Source organism: Colias philodice, chromosome 5, assembly GCF_061535455.1.
Source record: "Colias philodice isolate Cphi_HAF_F1 chromosome 5, ilColPhil1 Martin Lab GWU primary, whole genome shotgun sequence".
NCBI classification, from domain to species: domain Eukaryota; kingdom Metazoa; phylum Arthropoda; class Insecta; order Lepidoptera; family Pieridae; genus Colias; species Colias philodice.
In genome coordinates, this window is record NC_143090.1 from 11924282 (window position 1) to 11946369 (window position 22088).

Sequence of the window (22088 nt, forward strand, 5' to 3'; positions counted from 1 at the left end):
CTAACTACTTAAATGAGACCATTAGCATGACTGTGTAAACTTTCATCCATCGTGCTGTAGAGTTAGTTATAGGTAAAGACAATCGTAATCATTTGTTTTCATAAATACTTATTGATAGTCGAAGACTAGAGTGACATTTCAAATTCAATACAAACAATGGAATTGCGAGGGCGGTATACATAAATAATATATTCTAAGCAGTAGTCTGGTTATTATATTATATACTCGGTAATATTCTGTATCTACTGTTTAATAACTCGTAGCATTTACAATTGCAATAAATAAGAAACAAATAGCGATTGCGTTAAATCATTATAATAGCCAAAATTACCACAATAACTGCCGCTATATCGCGCAATAAAACAAATGTTTGTCGGAGTGTCTCTTCGCGAAGGAGGGAGCGCAGTGAACGGGCGGCGAGCGAGCGCGGCGGGCGACACGGCGACAGACAAGGAAACACAATCAACGGAATGAAAAGCTTTATGCGCTCTCGGGAACACAATTTATATTTTTAATCTTTCCCTGTCTCGTTTCTGCGCGGCTCTAAGACTCACTTCCGGGAAAAACTGTTTAAAATCAATTTGTTTTCGACACGCGCCAAATGTTGCCGAGTCCTCTCTGTAATTAGATTTATAATGAGTAAATATCCATAATAATTGTACAACACTTAACAACAATATTATAAACTTCACTGTTGGATTGGAGATGGAGAGCAGGCTAGATATAAGAGAGCCCTTTAATTTAAATATCTAATAAATTTAACTCTAACTCAATTTGAATACCGTGAAACTTAACTTCTATTAAAGTGTCAAGTCACGAAATAGACACTTACCTTCTGTTAATAAAGAAATTGTTCCCGCTTGTTGTGAACGAGCCCGCCGCCTCTCGCAACTTCCCGATAGGCTGTCAGCGAATCCCAAAGTTTTTATTATTAAACCGCCATCGCGTCGAGTTCAACACCTCTTATTACTTAACTGTCACCAGGCGGTTCAGCCGCCGGCCGCCCGCCCACTGGAACCGAAAACCTAGGAAATAGAAAGGAGATTAAAATACGATGAGTGGTAGACGATTAAGAAAGTGAAAATAGTAAAATTTATTTATATGTAGGTATTAATATTAATTATTTAAATGTTGACTCTACTTACTCTACAAGCACGTAATAATTGTAGATAACTCTTTACTTAATATTATTATGTATAATATTATGGATACTGATAAACATACGGAAGATTTATTTATAATTATTTCGTTTGTTTGATTTATTTATAATCATTTTCCTTTAAAATATACGGGATTTCCCGTTGTACGGTGAGCTTTATTCTGAGATGAGGCGTAACTTATACAATAAAGTTTAATGCTGTTTCAAACAAACGCTGTAAAAGCGATTCGTATTACTTTTATACAACCATCAACATTTCTACCAATATGATGAATACTTACACCTTTAAGAGTAAAAATGTTCATTTGCCAATTATTTTTACAATATTTTTTGCGTATAACAAGTTTACATGCTTATTGTTTGTGTGTACAACGTATCGTTTGGTAGCAATTGGAACACCGTCTTTAGCTGTAAGTGGCAACACTCAACGTAAATCTAAGCTGAAACAACGTTACGCGCGTCCCCCGCCCCGCACCCCGCGCCCGCCCGCGCGCCCGCAGCACGACGCGCTCAAGAGCAGCGGCTGCGTCACGTCAAACCTGGGAAATTCGATTGTCTCGAGCCGAGCCGACACTCCTTTGTACTTTATCATTATCTTCGAGCTCCAATTTGGACATTTCCAACGAATTCCACCTTCTGGGAACAGGTTGTAACCGCGTAATTATGCCTTTTAGGCTGAACGTAAAATGTCGTTTTTATTTACAAAGGAGATGTTTTGTGGGAGGAGGTTTTGTACGACGTCTTTGTATAATGTTTGACAACAAAGTAGAATAGTTTGGAAAATCCAAAAGTGCACGCCTCATATTTTTTTTTTAATAATTATTTATTAATTATTATTTTTGTTTATTTAATAACAATTAAACCACATCGAATCAGACCCTGAAAAATGAAAGGGTTCTATTCCTGAGCATACTCAAGCGTAAGAGAACAAAATAACCATGAAAATGACACCCATGACGAAAATATGTAAAATTTTCGTCGGCGCCATCTTGGATTTTAGTTTTGACCTCATATTGGTTAATAGCTACCCCAATAACCATGAAAATGACACCCATGACGAAAATGTGTAAAATTTTCGTCGGCGCCATCTTGAATTTTAATTTTGACCTCATATTGTTTAATAGCTACCCCAAAAACCATGAAAATGACACCCATGACGAAAAGATGTAAATTTTTTGTCGGCGCCATCTTGGATTTTAGTTTTGACCTCATATTCGTTAATAGCTACCCCAAAAACCATGAAAATGACACCCATCACGAAAAAAAGTCAAATTTTCATCAGCGCCATCTTGGATTATAGTTTTGACCTCATATTCGTTAATAGCTACCCCAAAAACCATGAAAATGACACCCATGACGAAAAGATTTCAAATTTTCGTCGGCGCCATCTTGGATTTTAGTTTTGACCTCATATTGGTTAATAGCTACCCCAAAAACCACCCACATTTGCAAATGTGTTTGCTACTTAGGAAAAGTTCAGATTTAAAGATATAAGTAGGTAATGTGACGAATTTAATTTATTTCATTCCGACTGTTTCTCGGAATAACATACATTTACTAAGAATTGCATACAATGCCGGTTTTAATATATTGCCGGTAACATAATATTATGTATGATAATAATTCTTAAAAAAGTATTTTATACATTTCTTAAAAAGCTTCGATATTGTATACAATAATACAATTCATATTCAAATTGTTGTAAAATAGTCACACTTTTTTAAGTTGGTTGAATACACTAAAATACTTATAAGGATCGTACCTACTAATAAAAGTAACAAAATGAATTTTTAAAGTTCCCAGTAATCTTCTGGAATCAATTTCAATAAAAATATAAAAATTCACTTCAAAAAAAAAAAAAAAAAAAAAAAACATCCGAGTTTTTTTTTGTTTATTTAATAACAATTAAACCACATCGAATCAGACCCTGAAAAATGAAAGGGTTCTATTCCTGAGCATACTCAAGCGTAAGAGAAAAAAAAAGACTCGATTAGTCATTGAGATAATATTAATATGGAGTCGATACCGCCTACACCACTTATGTTCCACTCAACATACGTCATGTGGCGTAACTGCACTCAGTCGCTTGCTCGCTCATTGGCGCGAACGTCACGCTCATTTTTTATTTGTTTTAAAGTGAAACGCATCAAATATGCCTACGTGTGTGTTACGATATTGCACAAATAATACAAATAATACGGAAAAGTGCAAAGGAATAACTTTTCAATCAGTAAGTAATTAGATAATAATTTTTAAAACTTAGTTAGAACAAAATTTTTGGCGGGCGACATTTTGCGTCATTTGTCATAGATTAAAAATTTAAGATATGACATTGGGCATGAAATAAGTGTTGTTAGTAATATTTGCTGGCGTATATTTTTATAGTATAAAATAATAATTTTACATATTTAGAAAAGCATAGACTGGTTGTTAATTGAAAAAAGGTGAAATCATGAAATATGAAAATCAATTACTTAATCACCAATTTTTTTTTTTTGTTAATTGATTTTAATCAATTTTAATTGATATTGTATAAGCTACTGACTTGAACGTATAATTGAATTATTATTTATTTATCTGCACTAATATTATAAAGAGGAAAAATTTTGTTTGTTTGTTTGATTGTAATAAATAGGCTCATAAACTATTGGACCGATTTTGATGAAATTTGGCACAGACAATCTTTAGACCCTGAGAAAAAACATAGGCTACTTTTTATTGCGAAATATGTACCACGGGCGAAGCCGGGGCGGACCGCTAGTTCAGAGATTAATATTTTTTCTATTCAAGGTTTCCATGTCTGGGTCGTGAAGAAAGGGAAAAATGGGTAAAATTTGTCCAAAACAACCGCAGTGAAGAAACCTGGTTACCATCCGATAGAACTAGCATCTGTTCATTGCATTTTCGCGATGAGGATAAATATACCACAAAAGCGGGAAGGCGTATTCTAAAGAAGTCTGCTGTTCCTTGTATTGATGTTAGTAATAATAATAAAATTTTACGGATTTGTATAACAAATAAAATATTATTTTAGCCATCACTAACATTATTATTATTATATTTATTTTAGCCGAAGGTGTGCTACAATAGTACTGGAACAATACAAGCAATTTCTGAGCCGGGAACATGTTCTGAGGATGATGAACTAAATATAAATAAACACAATTTTTACACGGCTTTTATTTTTTTTCTAAAAAAGGCTCAATTTGTAAGGAATGAAACTTCCCATAGCCCATATTGAACCTCCTCATCCTATATTATATGCCAGATATTGTTAGCCCCGCGTAGTAAAGTCAGTTTATATCTGAAATAAATATTAAGTAAGTACAAAGAAAATTTCAAGTCAACGTGCATGTAAGGAGTGGCACCCAATAAAATAGACAGAAAGAAACAAAGTGTCGCCTCTATAGCGGTGAGTCAGTGACATCGCATAATCTATGACTGTCTAGCCGTCATTCGCGCGCCCCGCGCCGCCATCTTGGCGCACAGATTTTGTTCGTGGTGTCTGCTCCATTATTAATATTATCTCAATGCGATTAGTAAAGTATTTCGGTCGCTATCGTGTTAACAAGAAAAAGGATCCGCACATACAGACACACGGACGTCCAAGACAGAACTTTTTTAAACTGTTTTTTAACTAGTTTAAATAACAAAAATGACATCAAAAATATCATGAACGTTAAAAATAGTGTTTTTTCTTAATATGTGTGTGTATGTATTATCTTACAAGTGCAATGTATGATACATAAAGACATTTTAAGTTTGAAAAATCAGATGTTTTGCGCGAAGCGACAGTAGTACCCAGTAGTAGATTGTAGTTAAAAAGTAGTTTGTTAAAACAAAAACTTAGTTATAGGTTACACTGTACAAGTATTCGATTCATTCTGCAATATGGTATAATCTAAGCTACGTTATGTAGGTGTACCTACTTTCGACTACCGCGATTTAACAGTATCCATCAAGGCACGTTAAAACAACCGTCAGTTTCATATCTACGACATTGTTACATCAGCCTGCAGCTGCAGCGAGCCGGGCGCGGGTTTATCCCGTTTATGATAAAGTGACTTCAATCTCTCCTGACAAATGTACTTTTACGACGCAACTTACTTAAATGAGTTAAGTTTCAACTGTCTGCCGTCTCCGAGATATCTCTTTGTATACCGGAATATCGTTTAAATATATTACATTTCTTTGCATTCTGTATTTGAGAACATTCGGAAACTTTCGATAAGTTATCCTCAATTATAAATGAGTGGTTAACTTCTGAAGTGCAATAATTGTTCACGTATTAAACGTTTTCTTATCGGAAGTTTCATTATCTCTTAGCAATAAATAGCAATAATTCCCGGAGCATTATGAAGTCGCACTCAATAAAAGCGAGGTCGATAAAGCGGAAGAACATAATCCGACCCGACTCCACAAAGCTTAATGAAGAAGTTAAAAAGCCCAACGACTCCGTGACGACCACGACGCGAATATTAATGCGCGGCTTTAATTGTTATCGCCGGCTGTAAATGCATTAATGTCCCGTTTAGCGCTGTTCAGATTACTTTGTATGCAAAATGCGTCGCGAAAATGTTCATTAACTATGAAATTATTTGCGGGAAAAGTAATAATTTCTTTTATGGTGTTATGCGGTTTTATGAATAAAATATAAACGCGATGAGAATAATCATTCAAAGTTTCTTTCAAACGAGTTATTTTTATACAAAGCATGCATTTCTTAGAAAGAGAGTAATTTGCTTCCTTCTAGGAACAAGCATTCAACACGCAAAGGGACAAAAACCGCGGGACACACTGTTTATGATGATTGACAGTTGAAATGTGAAACAAAGGAGCAGAAAATAAAATTATAAAAAATAATAATATAGGTAATACTTAATTGGTATTTTTATAATCAAACAAAACTTAAATTATCATTTAATTTTAACTTGATCCTGAATTGTTCAAAAATACATTTGAAAAATAAATAATAAAAATAAATCTCACAAAAAGTCGATTAAATGCAGAATTTGAACAGACTAGCAAGTGAAACTATACCAACCGTACTCTACCGAGTCCCACATAAACTGAAAGGAAGATAAAGTTGTGCATTAAGTCCATTGCTATAAGCCAGGTTTTATTGGAGTCCATTCAGCAGATTCCGCTGCAGCTAGTCGCGGAGACGTGCGCAGATATACAATGCTTTGAGATGAGTTGCGGTCTATTAGTGCTGTTTGCTTATAATTGGTGCTTTATAGTGTGCGAAACCAATTTCCAGATGAAACAATTGACTTTGATATAGTGTCGTAATAATGTGCCAATTGGGAAATAAATTTCATATAAGTAACTTATATGTATTAATTTTACAGTTAAATATAGATTACGTATATATTCGATTCGCCCACAATCAGTTATCTATATTTATTGGACTATGGGATTGCGGTCATATTCTACGAAAAGCAATTCAAATCAAATGAAATGTGTTCAATAGCGCGTACTTAACTAGAATTTTTTCAATAGTAGCGCATAGCTGAAGAAATCACACACGCGCGTAATTTCCGGCCGTTCTGCCCGCTGAGGCCGCTGTGCCGATCGCATGATTACATGTGATATATAAAATTGCGAAACGCATTTAGCCCCCTGGAGCTCCCCCGGCGTAGGGTTGACAACATTATTGTTTTGGTAAAGTTAGTCAATATTTGTTTTATAATGATCGAGCAACATAGAGCAATTAAGCAAAACAAAGTTTCAGATGCTTATTGTGAATCAAATCCTATATATGCATGTTATGTTGCATTATTTACCTCTATAAAGGTAAATAAACTAATTTTATGTTATTAAATTTTAAAATATTAAATATCTTCATATATTAATGACCATTATTGAATACCATTTTACTGAATTATCATCAGATATAACTTAAAATTCACATACATTAGCTAAATAGTGCAATACAATGAAAATAACAAATACAACATTTTGACATACAAATTGAAACAAGATAGCAATTCGATGGCCTCTATATTGAGCTTAATAAAATGAAAAGATACAGTTTTATTTTCCAATGCAATGTAGTATATTACGATCAAAAATTTAAGTTTTGAGTGGTAGCCCTGCAGGCCGCCCGCTGTCTCCCCCCGCCCCTCAACGCGAGGCGCCTCACCCCCGCGCGCTCCTCGCAGATAATTCCGTTTAGGCAGTTTTCCGCGTGCCTGCGCTTCCTCGTCACAGCCTTATAAGTGTTGGGAGCTCGAGCCGTTTCATATTAGACGTTTTATAAATTAAATAATAAATGCCGTCCCGAAGATCAAAGAATCGCTTTGAGATACACATGTATATCGCTTTAGTTTTTAGCAGAGAGTTTTAATTCAATTTATGTTATTTAACTACTTTTTTGTTAATTAAAGTGTTATAATAATGACATTACGACTACTTCTTGTCGCATAATAAACACAAAATAAACATTAATGTAACTTTACTGTGTTATTACTGTCATAATTATGTCATCAAAATAAATAATTGTCATAAATGACAACCAATGGTTGAAGATGTGTGAAGCATTTCAAAATCATTTAACTATTTATTTCGCAACAAATAAAGACATAAATTATTATCCGCACCACTTACGGGTGAAACCTGCATACGCTGAAAAGCATAAGCAAAGTAATTCTATAAAATATTTTAAAATACAGCAACCCACGCTTATCTCGCTCGCAGAACTCCAACCGCGCATTCAACACAATGCAAGTCATAAAACAAAGTACTCAGAGGATTTCGCGGCAAATCTCCCAAATTAAGTTGGACTCCCTCGCGCCATGCAAATGTATGCAGACACCAGCAAACACGCGTCAAGTGCCTGCCCCCCGTGCGCACGCCAAAACTTGCTCTAATCTTATCGGTTTAAAGTTCCTTCTGCACTTCCACAGCGTTGCAGGTGGATTCGATTCCCCGAGGACGTTGTATTTGAGATGCTCGAAGTACTCACCTCTCGTGAAAGCTTGTGGATAAGTCGCAGTTTACTTTACGTGTTAATGTTTCGGTTTTCTTGACACTTGACAAATGCTCTTTGCATTTGATTATCCTCTTTGCATTTCTCTGCATAAGGTATACTTCTCGTATTCAGAGATTTAATAATTAAAATGAATATGAATGTTTACATTCTTTATAAATAGATATTTTCTAATGTTTGTCAAACTATATTTTTGTGTAGAGATTATTATAGTTGTATAAAAAAAAATTCAATTTTTGTGTTGGTTTTTATGTATTTTAATTTTATACTTTAAAATTGTTTCTGAATGCCGATTTTATTTTTAATGTGAATGTTTACATTTCTCATTAATTATGTCTGTCGAACTTTATTTTTATGTAACTAGATATTATTTATATATAAAAAAATGAATTTATAAGTTGGTTTTTATATATTTTAATTTAATATTTTAAAATTATAATTTTGTATTCCGATTTTTTTTTAATATGACTGACATTATTTTTTTTTAAATAGATATTTTATTGATAATTGTTAAACGTTATTTTGTGTAGCTATCAGTTTTTTTTTGTTTGTTCTTAAATTATAACCGTTTTTGAAGGCATGTGGTGTTAGCCTATAATTAATTTGTTGCACTTGATTTGTGAAATTGCATTCTCCTTGTATGTCTATAATTAGTGTTAACAATTGTTGGCTATCCTTGTAAAATAAATAAATAAAAGAAAATCAAATCATGTACTTTCTTTTGGTTGGCAAATACAGCACCAAAGTAATGTTATAGTTTATACATAATATACTGGAAGCAAAAACTTGCTGCGCCTTTTACAGTCACTCTGTTCACCTTTTCAGATCCATTACTGCCCCGTCAATTTATTATCGTGAAAATAAATCAGAGAGAGAAAGGTCCAATATAATTGACTATAGCTATTATATCCATGTGTGGCATTTCAAAGTTTTTATAGATCATAACAGACTGTATGTGTATCAAGAAGCGTCCTTCAAATGCCATAGAAATCGGATGCTTTCACATAGAGTTGTTCCTTACAAAAGCTGTAGACTTGGCGACTGAATGGTAATCAGTGCAGCGCAGGGAATTCGCTTCATTCGACTGAAACCAATGATTCTTAATACATTCGTTACGTGCATAGCTAGTGGGTAGTATCGCTGGCTGGCTTCTATTTAATATGATCAACAAAACTATTTATATAAATGTTTCTGTATTTTCTCTTTACTTGACTTTATAATTCAATAACAGTATGATGTACCCAGGTAAGATTGAATAGAAAAATCCGAAATCATGAATAAGATCTCTTCAGTGGAGTGCCGCGGCCCGCGAGTCACGTCTCTCACATAATACCAGCGTAACAAGAGAATGAAGCTGTAGTAACAAATGATGCTCTTAATCAAATTGAAAAACTAATATTACTACTACATATTTGTAAGTGATTGTAAACTTCATAACAGGTAACATACATGACATGCATTTTAGCTTTGTATTGAAAATCAAAACTTTCAAACAGGAAGTTTAATGAATCTATAGATGTGTATCTACACTAATATTATAAAGAGGAAAACTTTGTTTGTTTGTTTGTTTGATTGTAATGAATAGGCTCATAAACTACTGGACCGATTTTAAAAATTCTTTCACCATTCGAAAGCTACATTATCCACGAGTAACATAGGCTAGGTTTTATCCCGGAAATCTTTGAAAACGCGGGCGAAGCCGCAGGCGGAAAGATAGTCGAAAATAAAGAACATGCTATATAATTGTGAAGACAGGATAAATCATAGCAATGGCAGCAAGAAGAGTCCCAGGCAAGGGGAGACGTAATGAGTCGCTTGTATTCCTCCTGCGCCACACCGCCACACCGCGGCAAACATCCTCTCGGGAGCCACTGTTACAGGCACGGTTTAGTTTATTTTTGACTAAATAAATATTTCGCATCTAACATCCAAAAGGACACTCACTCCCTCACTCTGAATATTATTTATATCTCACAATTTAATGCTTAGACTATCTTCATTTAACTTAAGGCTTTATGTGAAACAGCCACGCATTCGCTTTGGTCAATATTCTTTTCTTCCGTGAATTTTCATTTTTCGAGTTAAAAGTAGATTTTTGAATAGGATACCATAATAATCGGATACACGCTAAGCTAATAATTTTTGTAAAGTTTGTACATTTTATAGAAGCATAACGCAGCACCGGCCGCTGAAAGAGAATAGCCGTTTCAATGAACTTTGACGATGTGCTCTCGAACACCCCACACTCGGTGGGAATACAATCGATTTTCCATTATAATAGTCTATATTGAGCTGAATTTCATAAATTAATTGTTATTGTCATCTATACGTTGGCGGAGCTCGTCTGCTTTGGTATTTTACGATTTATTTTTAGTTATAAAATCGATAATTTCAAATATTTTCCCATGCAATCCTGTAGAATCCATGCATTTTGTAGAATTTCTTGCCGATTCTTTCAATATATTTTAAAAAGCCTCAATAATTTTAAGTGCCATTTAAGTTCTTTCTTATTTATTAAGAACATATAATACAATTTCAGTCTCTAAATTGATAATGAAACATTGTGATTGGCAAGGAGCGCCATACAAGGCGTGGGGCCGCTGGTTGCAGTGGAGGCAAAAAGCTGCCCCGAGTGCACACCTCCGTGTTTTTGTGCTGTTTGCCCATTTACGTAGTGCCAGAAGAAATGGAGAGGTTGTCAATTTAATTCGATTGTGAATCAGTTTTATTTTTAGTTTATAATTGAATTAAATACGCACTGCTTGTTCAAAGGAATGGACGTAGGCAACCATATAGATCGGACAATAGGTACCTTAATTTTACTTTGTACTGGAATGCTGCATATGTGGCGATGATCACAAACTCATGTTCATAATAATTCACAATACAACATACTTGACAATATTTACAATACACATACTTGACAATATTTATTTCCTGAAATAAATGTTTTGTCTATCGTATATTTTTCTAGGAGGCTATATATTATATTTACAGGCTACATTAAGTGAATGACGAAAATTAGAATATCTAGCCAAATCTCGGGTCAGGCGTCACTCGTATAGTGTAGCGAATGAGTAGTGTGTACCGTAAAGTAGCATCAATATGCAGTCCACGTGTCGTCCCGCGCCCGGGCCCGTCCCGGCGCCGGCTCGCCGACGTGTCGGAGTCGTATCGCACACGCGCGTGTTATTGATGATCGCATAAAAACCCTCAACCCTTCAGATTTGCACACGAACAGATTATTCCTAAAATATGAGAGCTTATACACGGAGCGTGCCGTGTGGGGGAATACGTCGCACTATCGTGATTACATTTTCAAACAAAAACTTTTCCTGACGTGTCCATAATCTATTACGACAAATTGCATACTTCCAAGGGACAAAGGAAGTGGAAATATTTAAACTGCTGCGACAAAATGGTATTTCTTAATTCATTTTAGTCACAATACTTATTGGGCTTTCCCATTGTTACGTTCCGATTTAATCTGCGTACAAGTATCCGCTGCATTACTTTATTTACTTAGGCGTTTCCACCCTCTCTGTTGAACCAGTATTTCGTGCCACTAATGTCTTTATTTGCGTGAAAACAAAGCCATTTATGACGACGCATAGAAATCCTTTGACAGGAAAAACTTTTGATATTAATTTGCTCTTTTGATTCACTTTATGCTCATGTTTGCTGCTAGAAAGTTGACGTGTTCCCTTAAAAAAGACAATGTGTTTTCACAATTAATTATGATTTTTGTCAACGACAAACGACATCATAGAAGTAGAAAGCATAGTAGTCATAATATATTATTGTGTGATCGGATATTGAATACACCATCTAGATAAATGAAAACAAAATGTATGTTAAATAAAATACACAAATCAGAGTTCAAATAGGTAAAACGTCTATTTTCGGGTTATTTATTCGACATAAATATGTAAATATCAATTGGAGAGTGACCACCCGCGACGCAGAAATGTTGGAAGCTATCAAAGTGTCCCCGAGATGGGACTCAATGGCGACCTGATAGCGACAAGCGACAAACTGACGTTTAGTGCGGCCCACGACCCACGACTTAAACATCACTCCACTAAACTATTACACTATTTTTTCTGCTTTTATAAACACTAAATTTCATAAATTTTATCAAATCGCAAATAAGGACACTTTACATAGAGTCACGTTTAATTTTCAACTATAATTTATGCAAAGTAAATAGATAGGTATCGATTTTTAGAATTATTAAAATTGTAATCAGTCAGCCTGAACCTTTTCGTGTTTTACAGAAGTTTTACTTTGTTTCACGTGAACATTAAGAAATCATCTGACGACATTTAATCATAGAATCATCGCAAAATACAATTAAACACAATATCATAATAATGCTGTAGGTACCTATCCCATAGAAAGTACAAACTATAATGAATATTTAAATTTCCACCAAGAATTCATAACACAAAATACATACAAATGAAATCAGTAGAGATGTAGCTGCTGTGTGATTACTGTAGTATAGTTAATACTACAGTAATCACACAGCAGAAGAAGCCCGTCTTGGAAAATTCTCTGCGGAGCGGAGCGTGGGCGGAACGGGGGCGGACGAAAGCATCGGATTCTCATTACACGGTGTGTAATGATCCAATAAATGTGAGATATGAATTTTTAATATCACATATCTGTCTGCAATCTCACGTCCGCGTCCATCGAATACTGATATTTATTGTCTGTACGCTCGATCATAATTACATTTTAAACCGGCATATCTATTAGAAAGGAAGTTAGAAGATCTATTAGAACTTCATTTACGTGCAGTGTCCAGGGGAAATTCCATTCATTGGCTGAAAGTTGTGAAACGTCTGTTATCTTAAAGTTTCTTTCAAAACTGAAACAATGCATTTAAAGTTGTTGTTCTTTGTTCCAGGTAAAAGCTTCAGCGAAGATCGCATCGATACGTGCTGACGTGTATGTGTGTGTGTGTGTGTGCGTCGGTGTGAGTAGGTTTGTGAGACTCCTGAGAGTTGAGCTACCCGCAGTTACTCTATTGGGGTAATTCCTAGTCCATGTACAAAGATTATACGATAAAAGTTAAATAAACTTAGAGAGATTTAATTTACGCGCTACGGTATTGAACAAGACCCGCGCTATTCCGACAATCGTTTTGCAGGGCAGTGTCGAAGTATAGAATTTGTCGGATTTTATGCTGCTGCTCATAGTTCCCCTTATAGTCCGGATGATTTCAACAGATTACCCTTATAATACAAATGTTTGTATCATATTTAATAAATGAAATGGAAAGAAGTCAAAATCATGTAACGCAATCAATTCAGCATGCGTGAGAAGCTGCTATAAGGAGTCAACTCGAAAGTGGTAAACAACCCCTTTCGCCGGCCGCAGCACAATAAATTTAATTAGTGCGAAGTTATCGAGCGATACCGGGATTCATTTGATCGACGAGATAACGAGGAGCTTATTCACGCTAATGAGGAGCCATTACTTAGCTCACTACACTTCACTACCGCATCTCATCGAGATTGCGATTGTGAGCTCTCTTCATGAGCAGACTTTCGCTTTCTATGAGAAAAAGCAAAATATGTGTTGTGATTTAATAATGGATCAAATTATTATAATTCATCTATACATATAATAAATCTGTAGAAGGGTCAATTCTGTACATTGAAAATATTGAAAAAATAAATAGCAGGGGGTGTTACTGGATCGATACCAAACCCAAATATGTGATTAAAAAAATTTTTGTCGGTCTGTCTGTCTGTCTGTCTGTATGTGAAGACATCACGTGAAAACTAACGGTTCGATTTCGATGAAACTTGGTATAATTATACCTTATTATCCTGGGCGTAAAATAGGATACTTTTTATCCTGAAAAAATACGAAGAAAAAAAATAATCTTAATTTTTCAGTTTTATCCATAGACGTTGTTCTGTAGAACAGCGAACACACGTTGGGTATTATTAACATTATATGGCCTAGCCGTTTTTGAGTCCAATGGATATTTATAAGATGTTATTGTCAGAGTTACTCAAAATGGAGAAATATACCCTCCACGCGAAGACCGACATCCGCGCGGACGGAGTCGCGGGCGGAAGCTAGTCGTAACTAAAATGTTCAATTCGTGATATTTAAGACACATTTTACCAGGAAAAAAGATAAAAAAAACCTGTACACAGCTGTAGAGAAGTTGATTAATTCAACTTTCAACAGACAACAATTCAACAGATCCATAAAACGATAAATCTTACATTCGATTGACTAATTATGAATAATGTCTGGCCAAACTTATATACCTACCTACATCTTAAGGCATACATGTCGCGCGTGTTAAACCCAACAAGGAACATTCGATCACAAGTTAGCCTGAGGCTGTCGAAGTGGATAAAGCCAACTGTTGTTAGTTGCGACTTGCGCCCAACTTGTCGCGCGACGTGTCTCAACTCCCCCGTACTTGGCTGCGTTTCCCGGCCCAGATATCGCCTCTATAATGTTACAAACTTGTAGCGAATCAAGCGCTATGGCTGCATTGCTGATTCTTCAATTTATAAAGCTAATTATAGTTGCTAATGTTTTAAATAATACATGGTAATATGGTGGATAAGCATGATCTGATACCTACCTACACCAAAAAAGTATAGGATATTATGATGGTCTACAGCGGTTACTTACAAACATAATCAAACTTGAGTTTAGACTCGCTCGCTACATTCTTGTACAATTCGATAAGTGATACCGATATGAAGTGCAGCTGCTGCATTCATAGCATTATACATGAAACGATTAGATCTGCCTAAATTAGATCCAATATTAATAACAACATGTACACGCTCTGCCCGCCACCCGCCGGCCCACACTCAGAGCCGCGCATCTCTCTTATCACTCGCACGATTTGATCGAACACAAAGAATACACTCGGCCTCCGTCTGATATCTATCACAAATTAATTCCATTCGAGATTAGCTCAAAATAACGATAAGATGCGTCGAGCCCCAAAACTTTTTAATAACCTTTGATCAGATTAATATTTCATTTAATATGAACATGGCATTGACACTACAGTAACTATTAAAATTTTTGTTCTGCGCAATAACATTATTCTAGTGAAACAAAACAGCATCCTATTGAAAAAAATTGTATTTTTCTTCAAACTTAAATAAATTTGCTGTGGCATAAAGTAAATGGCAAAATGACAGAGCGCTTGATGTCGGAAGCAGTGATTACAGCACTAAATCAGCGGTGTCCGGCGATACCTCAGCAGTCAGCAGTCAGCGGGCCGCTAATAGCCGCCCGCGCCGCCCGGGCCCCTGTGCTGTCAACTAATATCCATCTTCAGACACACCAGTTTCTATACAATAATTCATTCCAAATTTCAAAAACAAATCATTATCTTATGAACCAACAACGCATCTTATATTCTGTATAATTCTATCAGTGAGATAGAAACCTGTACTCCCACAATTCCGTAGAAAAACAAAAAGTAAAAGCTACATCGAGTAATTGTTTAATTTTTAATTAAATTAATGCGGCAACGGTGACAATACAATAAAACCGGCCTGTGTTTAGCCAAAGCTTAATCGAATTCGATAAATAATTTCGTTGCGTAAAATTTATGTGACACGCATTGTGGTGTTTGATAAATGTGATCGTGTGAGCCCACTCACCGCCGGTATTTACGTCCAGCATTACCGCCTCATGAATATATCCATGGGATATTGACGTATTTATTTGTCGATTTAAATGTTTCGGGGAACCACGTAGGCGCCGCGCGGACCACCTGTGAGAAGCCATCTACTTTTAGCCAGAATAATGTGGAGACTCTCTACGCAATAAATGTATTTTAATCTTTGACAAATCGCGCCAAGTTCTTAGAAGTAAAACGCGAACCATTTTGTTATAAGCGATATGTTGATGTCAACGTCGGTCGAGAAATATGGCACAATCCCATATAAAGCGACAAATCGCGTGCAAATGAGAATTCATGATCTCTCGAGAGCGTCTTCGCAATACAAATTTGAATAAAATCAGCGTGATTGTCGCGAGCGAACGCTAAGCGAGTGCGTGTCTGTATCAGTCAAACTCAAACTCAAACTCAAACATTTATTTATTCAATTAGACTTCTTCCAGAAGCACTTTTGAATCGTCATTACATTCTTTAAATTTACCACCGATTCGGAAAGCAGTATCTATGGAGAAGAACCGGCAAGAAACTCCATAGTTGCTCTTTTAAAGTCATGTCCATATACAATACAATTTTACATTACATGTTACTTACATCTAACTACATAATATTATATATTATCATAATATGCCAAAGAACTGTCCTGTTATTCTTACGCGACAACCCTCCATGGATTTTCATCTTCCATATATTCCTTAATGCTGTAGTAGGCTCTCTGAACTAATACATTTTTTAAATAAGTTTTAAATTTAACACTACTAAACTCTTTAATACTATGAGGAATTCTATTGTAAAAACGTATACCTTGGCCCATAAATGAATTTTTAACTTTAGCTAACCTATAAAATGGCATTTCAATTTTATTTCTATTCCTTGTGCCATAACAGTGTCTATCTCCTACTTTTGTGTGTAAGTCCGCGTTTTTGTGTACATGTAAAACATTATTAAATATATACTGTGATGGTACAGTGAGGATACCAATATTCTTAAAGAGATCTCTTAGTGAGTCCCGAGCACGTAAATTATATATAGAGCGTATGGCTCTTTTCTGTAATATAAATATAGTTTCTATATCTGCAGCCCTGCCCCATAGCAGAATTCCATAGGACATAATGCTATGAAAGTAACTAAAATAAACCAATCTAGCCGTATCTTCATCGGTGAGATGCCTTATTCTTCGAACTGCATATGCAGCTGAGCTGAGCTTAGCAGCGGTGGTGGCAACATGGGTCCCCCATTGTAGCTTCTCATCAAGTGTCAAACCAAGAAAAACAGTAGACTCGACAGGGTATAATACCTCCCCGTTTAAAATGATATCCCTTTTGACCTTTTTTACATTTGGAAGGATAAACTCTACACAATTTGTTTTTTTTGCATTCAATAATAAATTATTAGCATTAAACCAATTAGATATGCGTAAAAGAGCAGAGTTTACTTCGTCAACATTTGTGTCATATCTATCCACATTAAATATTAATGAGGTATCATCTGCAAACAGTACTATTTCACACATATCCTGCAAATAATAAGGTAGGTCATTAATATACACTAAGAACAAAAACGGTCCTAAGATAGATCCCTGCGGAACACCAATGTTAATCGGCGCACCGCAAGATTTCTCTCCATTAACAACAACGGTCTGTACCCTGTTCTGAAGATATGAAGCTATGAGGTCCTGAGATAAACCTTTGATACCATAAAAATTTAGTTTCCGTAATAGAGTGGAATGTTCTACACAGTCGAAAGCCTTAGAAAGGTCGCAGAATATCCCCAAATCATTCTTTGAATTTTCCCATGCTTTATATATATGTGACAAAAGAGCTATTCCAGCATCAGTGGTAGAGCGCCCCCTTGTAAAACCAAACTGTTTGGCGTGCAGTAAACCATTTGAAACAAAATGACTACATAATTGGTTTAAAATCAATTTCTCGAAGACTTTGCTCAAAGTTGGTAAAATAGAAATAGGCCTATAGTTATTACAGTCTTCTTGGTCACCGCTTTTGAATAAAGGAATAACTTTACTAAACTTTAATAAATCAGGGAATATACCACAGTCACAACATTGATTAAATATAAACGCTAAATGGTTGGCAATGTTTTCTATAATATTATTTACTAAATTCACAGACATTCCCCAGAGATCACATGTTTTTTTTAAGTTTAATGTTTTAAAAGTTTTAACAATTTCATCTGCAGTCACATGTCGCAATTCAAATAATACATTATACTCCGCAACATGGTCCCTCAAATAGGACTCCGCAAGCACTGATGATGAATTTAATTTTTTAGTAATACTAACAGGGACACTACTAAAGAAATCTTCAAAAGCAAGCGCAACATCAGCACTTTTGTCAATAACTCCTTCTTTAGTCGATCCTTCACGTCGGGAACGCGGGAGTCGGGACAGAATAGATTCGATCTCTGGGACGATAAGGCCGAGTGGTGGGCCGGCTGAATGCCACTAGACAATAATTTCAATCACGTCGGGAGACAGTGCACGACAATATTACGGGCCGAGATGTGGCCATAAATACACGTCGGGAGATAAATGCGGGCAGGGTTATAAATCTACGCGTCGGCGATCGCGTGCTAATTCCCCGCTCCGAGGAAGTCACCGATACCATCGCCGCGACCTTCACCCGCGCCCTGCTCTACACTCCACACTTCACACCGCGCGTTCGTAACGAAAGTGAAGTCGTATGCAAAAGATTTATATGAGTCGTACAACCATTAGACGGGCTGTATTGTGTGTACGTCGGTACTTTGGTATGCACACCGAATGCGAAAAGATAAAAATATCCATATAGCAATAAATTGTTACGTTTGAGATCCCTCCAATTTAAGCATACTGGATTGTACGCAAAAAGTAATAGACACTATAAGTGCGAAACCGTATCAAATTTCGCAATAAAAATCCCACTCTCCTATGAAATGCGTAAATATTGTTGAAGATGTAGTTCAGATTACACAATTTGTCGAGATCTGGTGCGATCTTGCCGCAGCCGGGCCCGCTCCCCGGGGCCACATAAAAACACGCGTTAAATATCTTGGGGCCGAAGAAACGTGAAGTGTGAACGCATATAAAACTTACTTTATACATGTGTTACAATACGTCTTAAACAGGAGTGCCGGAAACAAAATATAAATAAATAATAAATATTTCAGGACAATTTTCACACACGGCACGATCTGATCCCATACTAAGCTTTCGCTTTTGTTATGGAAACCAGATGGCTGATAAACATACATATATATAATTTTAAATAAATACTTGTATAGTTAGATAATTAACACCCAGATACAGAGCAAACATCTATGTTCATCACACAAATATTTGCCCCGGGTGGGAATCGAACCCACGACCTCTGGTTTGGAAGGCAGGGTCACTACCAACCTTCATTAGAGTGTAGCCATTAGAACTCTCACACAGTAACACTAACAGTAATCTATTTATTTGTAATGATTACACACAGTACGTAAATTAAGGTATACAATTTAAAAAGATTATTTATTCTAATAGTTGAGTTCACTACATCAGCAGCATAAATGTAGAAAACAATAAGAAGGAGATAGAGTTGATTTTGAAACGTTTTCATCCAAGTCAGCTTGCTAGGCAGCTCCGCATAAGGCACTGGGCAGGTCGCGGCTCGCGGCTGGCTCGCAAGTCGTGTGGAAGCGAGCTCTGATGGATGGTTCCCAACCGCAATATTAATGCTGCGCCGACGACAGCGCCCCCCGACGCCTTTCTTAATAACTCACTTCTCAAGAATTCACATTAATGCGCGCTCATAAACTGGAACCGTGATTCATTACACAAATTACATGTTTCTCGTTCTGTCGTGACATGTGATTAATGCGTTTTCGAGTAATATAGATGTTAAACACGACCATTTGTTGACAGTTTCGCGGTACGCTGGCCGAGTTTCAAAATCTAGAAGATTTCCTTATTAAATCACTTCTTAATGGTTAAGTGGCTACTTCCTAGCAGTAAAAGACTGAGCAGATTAGCTTGAACGTCAGTTATACAAAAGTTGTTTTGTGGGTAATGGTCGATCCTCCATGTATATAATATGTTGGCTGTGTCACAATATATCTACTTACAGGTAAATTAGCTTGGAGAAATTTTTGCGTTTGTAGTAGTGTATGGTCAGCAAATGAAATAAAACAACATTTTATTTTTAGTTTTTATTTTATACAGGGTTACTTGTAAAACACCGGCAACCTCGCAGGACAAGATAGCTAACATCATAAGTAACAACATTTGTTCTACGACTTTTGGCATAACGCAATAAATTATTTTTAAATGATTTTTTTAAACTTTTATTGTACTCTCCTTACATTTGTAAGTCTATGTTCTATTAATTATCGGATGGACGACGCGACGCCCCCTTCCCCCTCTTGTTCGCTTTTTGTTTACGTAATTAATGGGAGGCGTAGAGTTTATAATATTCAAACGGAAAATTAAATTAATATTTATTTTTGTATGAAAATAAAATCTAACAAATTATCAAAAGTCGTAGAACAAATGTTGTTACTTATGATGTTAGCTATCTTGTCCTGCGAGGTTGCCGGTGTTTTACAAGTAACCCTGTATATATAAGGGATTTTAAATTAAACTATATGTGTTTCTCCTCTGAAAAAGATGAGACTTTATTTTAATATTTGCACATTTAACATACATATAACTTTTACATTAACAATGTTACTAAAATGAAAAATTTACTAACCTGAAAAAGAAACGACATTTAAAGTTTAATTCTTTAGTTTGAGAACTCAAAGGCTTGCCTCGACCATGTTTTAACACTGGAGCCATATTAAATTAACAATATAAAGTTACAACACTTACACACAAATTAAACACTAGTTATGGCCCTGCCTTCATACAAAACTGCTGAATACGCCGTTCGCACGGGAATAGAATGTGGATGCGATTTCCCTTAGTTAGCATCCAAGCTTACGTCTTTATAATTATTAAACTGTATAAATTCATTCTTTAACTCCGGTCTGCATCGTGCAGACATGGGTGTAAAAGTCTCATTTTAGCTATTAAATGTAGTTTTTAAGTACATCTGAGTTTTCATTTGGGGCCTCCGGCTGCGGGACATGTAATTCACTTCAACAAATATTATAACAATAATAACAAATAATAACAACAATCAACAAATACAAAATTTATCAATTAAACTACGTACATAATAATTATAATTTTTGAATGAAATGTGCTTTATGTTGTAACGGTACCAAACGACTGCACGTGGCACCTGCGGACAGCGTAAACTGGTTTATTCTGGTTTTGTGCGTGTTTCCACTTTCCACTATCAAGTGACGATTTATTTATTTGTTTTGTTTCGTAATTATTATGGTCAAATATTAATTATGAAACAAATTATTATGGACACGATATTTTATTGTTTCACGGTAGTCGCCTTGTCGTTTGCTCAAGGACGTAAAATTGAATGATATATTTTTTTTTATAAAGTCAAAACCATTTTCTTTCAAATAAAAACTTGTTTTTATTGAAAACAAAAGTGTTACTAGGAATAAGTATAAAATTAAATAGTAATGTTAGGATATCGAAACATTTTTGTATAGGCCAGAACGATATAGTGGAAACGCGCTCTAAGATCTGAGTAATATACACACCACTACATATGCAAAAATTTCTCCAAGCTAATTTACCTGTACATATAGTCCTAAGGATTGTTATAAAATAAAACGTATCTTTTCAAAGAATCGCGAATGTCTTCGTAAATTCTATTTCATGTTAAATATTATATTAACAAAATGTTTAGCATCTTATTATCGACAGTTTATCATCGATTAACCTATTGAACATGAAATAGTTAAGTGTAGTATCATCACCCGCCTGCCGACACCCACACGAGCGCCATAACAAACGAGCAGGAATCCTGTCACGCCTGTTGAAACTGTTGAAAGGCTCCACACAGCCATGAGACTTGTAATTACACACTATTGTGCTATAAACTATAATCAATCAGTAATTGTTATCCACATCTAGCGGCTCCGCGCTGAGAATTCTACATTAGCCCACACGTTCGTGTATAATCTCTACTCCGTTATATTGCGAAACGAAGACGGGATGTGGGCGATGTCATTTCCCACATTTGCCACATCTTGTTAAAGGGAGATCATTACAATTACGTGCAATATTGTAGGTTGCCGCTGTTCAGTGACGGTGTCGGTGTCGTCCCGTGGTCGTGTGGGTGTCGTGCGGGCGACGTGTCCGTGTCGTATCGGTG

At 35.8% G+C, this 22088-nt stretch overlaps 1 protein-coding gene and 1 long non-coding RNA gene across 5 annotated transcripts in view; both read left to right on the forward strand.

Annotated features, from left to right (window-relative positions):
* LOC149488683 (uncharacterized) overlaps positions 1-22088 on the forward strand; it is a 193622-nt gene that overhangs the window by 140415 nt on the left and 31119 nt on the right. The gene's annotated exons all lie outside the window — the stretch shown is intronic.
* Positions 1967-4326, forward strand: LOC149488684 (uncharacterized). Its single transcript, XR_016315669.1, has 2 exons — positions 1967-3389; positions 3950-4326. It is a non-coding gene; the product is annotated as an uncharacterized LOC149488684 (long non-coding RNA).